Source organism: Malania oleifera, chromosome 10, assembly GCF_029873635.1.
Source record: "Malania oleifera isolate guangnan ecotype guangnan chromosome 10, ASM2987363v1, whole genome shotgun sequence".
NCBI lineage: Eukaryota > Viridiplantae > Streptophyta > Magnoliopsida > Santalales > Ximeniaceae > Malania > Malania oleifera.
The window spans coordinates 87,765,117-87,772,111 of NC_080426.1; positions in this window are offsets into that span (position 1 = coordinate 87,765,117).

Sequence of the window (6,995 nt, forward strand, 5' to 3'; positions counted from 1 at the left end):
CACTTCCCTATTTATAGGGGTTTTGTAGGCCTCTTTTTCAAAGCCATCAAATGAATAGTACAACCACCATATGAATAGTGCAGCCACTAAATGAATAGTGTAGCCACCTTTGTAGACTTGTGCAGCCACCAAATGAATAATATAGTCACCATATAAATAGTACAACCACCATATGAATAGTACAACCCCTCTGTTGGACTTTGAATGCTAGAAATGACTTTACAATTCAACATTCTTCCACTTAAAGTCATTTTCAAACCTTTTTTTTTTCATCCTTTCTAGTCTTGCCAGTTCCATGCCACTTACATTTCTGTTAGGCCATAAGAGGATCTACACCATATGAAATTGTCAGTGTTGATTAGTTTTGTCATAACATCTGCTAGGTTATCTTTGGTGTGAATTTTTTGCATGTCCACACTTCCTTCTTCCACAATTTCTCGAACGAAGTGATATTGTACTCCGATATGTTTTGTTCTGGAATAAAAAGTTGGATTCCTTGCAATATGCATGACACTCTAACTGTCACAATATAGAGAAATTTTCTCTTGATTGTGCAATAGTATTTTAATCCATATTGCCTCCTTGCAAGCCTACATAGCTGCCATGTATTTAGCTTCAATCGTAGACAATGCCACAATAGTCTACAACTTTGATACCCAGCTTACTGCTTCTCTCTGCAAGAGTAAACACATAACTTGTAGTGAATTTTCTTTTGTCAAGATCACCTACAAAATCTGAATCAACATATCACCTGACAATAAATTCTGATCCTTCGTAACATAATGCAGCATCTAAGGTCCCTTTGATGTATCTTAGAACCCTCTTCATAGCATTCCAATGCTCTCTACCAGGATTCGCCATAAACCGACTGACCGTACCAACTGCTTGAGTAATATCTAGTCTTGTACAAATCATAGCATACATTAGGCTTCCCACTACTGATGCATACAGCACTCGAGACAATTCCATCCTCTTTGCTTCATTGCTAGGACACATACTTGAGGATAATTTATAATTGACAGGAAGTGGGGTAGAAATTGGCTTACAATCTTTCATGTTGAAGCGTCGCAAGACTTTCTTCAAATAATTCTTTTAAGAAAGCCAAATCTTCTTGTCTTTTCTGTTTCGGTTAATTTACATCCCTAAAATATTGTTTTCTGGTCCCAAATCCTTTATATCAAACTCCCTAACTAATTGTGCCTTCAATTCTTGGACTCTTTCTTTGTTCAGGCCTACAACCAACATATCATCCACATACAACAATAAAATAATGAAATCATTATTACCAAACCTCTTGTAGTACATACAACGGTTTGCACTGAGTCTATAGTATCTGAGGCTAATTATGAAGGAATCAAATCTCTTGTACCAACATCTTGGCGCCTGCTTTAAGGCGTATAGAGATTTGGTTAACCTGCAAACCAAGTTTTCTTTTCTTTTTTCTTCAAAACCTTCTGGTTGGAGCATGTAATCTCTTCTTCAAGTTCTCCATGAAGAAAAGCAGTTTTCACATCTAACTGCTCTAGATATAAATCACACACAGCACAAATAGCCAATACAGTTCTTATAGTAGTAAGTCTAACAATTGGAGAAAATATCTCATTAAAATCAATACCTTCTTTCTGAGCATACCCTTTCACTACCAGTCTTGCACGATATCGTTCTACTTGATTGTTACCATCTTGCTTGATCTTGTAGACCCATTTATTTTCATTGGCTTTACATCCATGTGGTAATGGAACAAGCTCCCTTGTATTGTTTCTATACAAGGATTCAATTTCTTCCTGCATTGCTATCATTCACAAAGAAACATCAGTGCTACTAATAGCCTCATGGAAAGTTGATGGCTCTTCATCTTCTGTTAGAAGACAATATGCAATATTACTTGCCATGACATAATCTAAGTGCCATTATGGTTTCCTTGTTTCACGTACTGAACGTCGAACTTCTGTATCATTGGCCTCATTTGGTTCTTGTTCCTCATGCTCTGGTGTGGCTTCAGAAGAATTTTTATTTTCTTCTATCTGAACAGTAGTCGTTTTTGAAGTGCTGGTGTTTTCTTTATTTTGCAGTTCATTTTCTGCAAATATCACATCCCTGCTGACTACGACCTTGCAAGCAGTGGGATCCCACAGGCAATACCCCTTGACTTCATCAGCATAACCCAAGAATATGCATTTCCTAGACTTTGGGTCCGGTTTAGTTCTTTCCTGGGCATTATGCATTACATATGCAAGACATCCAAATATGTGAAGAGAAGAATACTAGGTTGGCTTACCAATCCATATCTCTATCGGTGTCTTCAAACCAATTGCTGTTGATGGTGACCGATTCATCACATAACAAGCGGTTCTGACTGCTTTAGCCCAAAATGACTTGGCTAGATTTGCAGTCTTCAACATGGCTTTGGTCCATTCTAATATGGTTCTATTCATTTGCTCTGCTACGCCATTTTTCTGAAGTGTATGCACAACAGTGAAATGCCTTTGAATACCCTCTTGCTTGCAAAATGAAATAAAATCATTGTCTTTATATTCTCCTCCATTATCTATCCTTAAACACTTGATTCTTTTTCCAGATTCAAGTTCCACCTGCGCTTTGAATTCTTTGAACACTAGAAACACATCTGACTTCCTCTTGATTAGATACACCCATAATCTCCCAGAGTAGTCATCAATAAACGATACAAAATAATGTGCTCCTCCTAGGGATGGAACTAGTGATTCCCATACATCAGAATGAATCAAGTCTAGAATTTGTTCGCTTTTGGCAGTAGATCTTTGAAATTTTAATCTATGTTGCTTACTTGTAACACAATGCTCACAAGAAGGTAGACTTACTGATTTGAGTCTGGGAAGAAGATTATGTTCTGAAAGAATCTTCAGACCACGTTTAGAAATGTGGCCAAGTTTACGATGCCACATTATCGATGATTCTTCCTAGATTGATGCAACTAATGCGTCTCCCTGTTGTATAGTATTTCCCAACAGTGTGTATAGATTTGCCACGATCTTTTCTGCCTTTATCAGTACAAGCGCACCTTTGACAACCTTCAAGATCCCATTTTCAATAAGAGTCTTACAGCTGAGGTCATTTAACTATCCAAGAGACAATAAATTTTTATTCAAGCCCTTCACATGTCATACCCCTTGAATAGTGCGAATCATACCGTTGTACATATTCAGTTTGATATTACCAACACCAACAATCTCTAAGGCATGATCATTATCCATGAATACAGATCTGCCTAAAACAGGTTCATAAGAGTGAAACCAGTCTTGGCGAGAGGTCATGTGCCAGGTTGCTCCAGAATCCACGATCCATACATCAATAAGTTTCTTACCACCTTTAGAGATAGTTTCCACTTCGCTATACAGGATTTCACCATCATTGGAAGTACTCGCAGTGCATCATTGAGAAGTGTTCTCCTCAGGAGCTTTCCCTGCATTCTTCTTCTTTTTCCAACAATCCTTCGAGATGTGCCCCCTTTTGCCACAATTGTCGCATTTAAAATTCTTCTTACTCCTTGACTTTGATTTACCATGATTGTGACTCCTACTAGAGCCACGTTCTGTTGATCTTCCTCTCGTCATCGGTAGTGCCTCAGCTTGTTGAGAACTAGATGATCTGTCTTCCTTGTTTTTGCGCCTGGATTCCTCTTCCAGAACAGTTGCCGTAACATCATCAAAGACTAGATTATTTGATTGAATATTATTTGTAATGTTGATGATGAGTTGATCATACGAATATGGTAGACTTTGGAGTAGAAGCTCCGCTCGTTCGGTTGACTCAATCTTATGGCCTAGCGTTGTTAGTTGGGAGAACAACATATTAAGATTGTTGATGTGGTCCGTAACCGATGTGGACTCACTCATTCAAAGAGTGCAGAGTCTCCTCTTTAAGAAGATCTTATTGTGAAGTGACTTTACCTCATAGAGCTTTGTCAGCGCATCCCAAATTTATTTTGCTAACTTCTTCTCCACAATGCTTGATAATACTGAATCTGCTAATGCTAAATAAAGATTAGCCACAGCATTGTCATCCATCTTGTTCCATTTTTCATTAGTAATCCCTGTTTGTTTGTCTCCAATTGTCACTAAGCAATTGTCCTTTCTCAGGACCGCCTTCACCTTCAATTTCCAAAGGGAGAAATTACCCCCATTGAACTTCTTAATTTCATACTTTGCTGCTATTGTAGTAGATAAGATCTGCTCCTCCACTAAACTGGCTCCCACTTTTTCACTGTGATTAATACCGTATACGTGAATAGTATTGTAAATGAATGGAACTGTACACTTGAACAAATCTCGTATACGTTCACAATACTATAAAAGTATCCGGAGACACATGTGAATAGTAACTACGAATAGTAACCCCAACCTAAAGGCCGTAACCCAAGGCTCTGATACCACTTGTAGGAAATTGAATGGGTAGGAACAGTATCACATAGTTAAAATAAGAAAAGAGAAAATAGGAATTGACACCAAGATTTACATGGAAAACCTCGAAACAAATCGAGGAAAAAACCACGGGCAAGAGTAGAAGGAATCCAATATGAAAAATAATGACACAACTTCTCTCTAATTACAAGAGGAGATCAATGATACCTCTCTCTTGAATTAGGAGTATACAAATCTCTCTAAAATTAAGAGAAACTAGAAACATAGGCTACAACAGGGACACTTTGTAGGAGAGTACTTGATTTCTCTCTAAAGGTGGAGTTGGAGATGCTTGGGATGATTTCTTCCTTCACCACCACTTCCCTATTTATAAAGGTTTTGGAAGTCACTTTTTCAAAGCCATCAAATGAATAGTTAATCCACCATATGAATAGTACAACCACCATATGAATAGTGCAGCCACCCAATGAATAGTGCAGTCACCATATAAATAGTACAACCACCATATGAATAGTATAACCCCTATGTTGGACTTTGAATGCTAGAAATGACTTTACAATTCAACACCTCTTTCATTTTTATTCCAAAAAATTATATGATCCCTTAACCCTTTGAAAAACAAAGACCCTACTACAAAAAAAGACATGCTAGAGAGAGATGCTCTCTCCTCTTTCTAGAGAGGCATATGTCTCTAGGGCTGATTTTCGTTCTTGTGGTGGATTGCTTGCCATTGTAGTGGATTGATTGTTGGTAATATGTTTTGGAAGGAAGACAATTGCAACCCTTCAAAGTGATTGTGTGCTGGTATTTGATTTTCAGTTTTTCCCGCCCAAGGTTTTTTTTTGAAATTTGTAGGTTGTTCGAGTCAATGAGGCGAAAAGAAGTTGTTGACTCTATGAGTCCAATCCAGTTTTGATAATGAAAAATCACTTGGTATTTGATCTGTGCATTGAGATTTTGAACAAGAACAATATTTAGCATGCACGTAAAGATAACAAGTCATAGAAGCCATGAAGATTAAAGCATACATAACTTGGCACAATCCATGGAACTAAAAGAGTTGAAGAATGGGGATGCAAGTGGCAAGTTCAAGAATGTCATGGGAATGAGTATTTAGAACTGAATGTATTTACATATTTCATATGATTTAATTTGAGACTCAACATATACCCTAGAATGACCTTAGGACTCATGCATCTCATGAACATCATTGGGGGACATTCATGGATTTAGAGATATTTTTAAAACCCCAAAAAATGTTTTATAAAAGAGCCAAGAAAGAGAGCAAAACAAATTTTTCAAATTAAAAAGAAAAAAAATCTAGGAATTGCTCAGTTCAAAAGACTAAAGTCCACATTTAGTCATCTGAAGATTGAACTTCAGAAGACCAAAGTTAAGTTCAGTCGTCTGAAGAATTTCTTTAGAAGACCGAAGATAAAGTTCAGTCATCTAGAGAATTTATTGTGAAACACAGAACCTGACAGAAGCACCTCGGAAGACTAAACTCAGACTTCAATCTTCTGAACCCGACACTTTAGAAGACTAAACCCCAACTTTGGTCATCTGACCCTAAGTCCAGGTTAATTTTTCAAAACTCCAAGGAACTTCAGTTGTCTGGGCCTTAACCCTCAGTCGTCTGAACCTGCGAGAAAGTTTAAAAGTTTGATTTTTAATGAGAGAACACGCAAACTATTTTTTGATCAAACGGTTAATATTGATTCTAAGGGTAAGGTACATATATATTCAACATCAAAACCCTAGTGCCCTATCCTTTTTTGGAATAGAATTGAGAGACTTGAACATATTGCTATACGTTTGCCTGCACTCCAATTTATACTCATCAAGGTTGGGCAAATCAACTTAGAAAAACGAAGGGATTTCATATACACATCTTGATTTCTATTTGGTATTAAGGTTTGATAAATCCATTTGTTATTTTCAAGAGTTTCTTATCTCATCATTTATTATTGAATATTATTAGAGAGATTGATCTTGAGTGTTCATATACATATATAGATTGTTTTGACAAGATCATTACTTGAGAAAGGTTTTACCATTGGTTAAATAGTTCTGATTCAAGTGTGTATTTAGTTAAAGGTTTGATATTTTTGATACTTCAAAACCATTTAATTAAATATCCTTAGAAGTTCATAACTATATATATTATTGAGGGATATTTTCTGAAATATCTTATATTAGGTTTTGATCTTTGGTAATCACATCATATATATATTAATTTGCATATTACAAAGATATATATATATATATATATATATATTAATTTGCATATTACAAAGATCATATTGTGGTTGAAAATTTGGGAGAAAGCTTATTGATTTAGATCTTTATAATATTCAAGACAAACTTTTTAACAAGATCATATTTGATATTTGTGCATCTTGTCTTCAAAGCTATTATTCATACAAATATTTTGGGAGAATTGATAAGAGAGAAGTTTGGTGAAGCATATTCATTCATTAACAATTATATATATTAATTTGCATATTACAAAGATCATATTGTGGTTGAAAATTTGAGAGAAAGCTTATTGATTTAGATCTTTATAATATTCAAGACAAACTTTTTAACAAGATC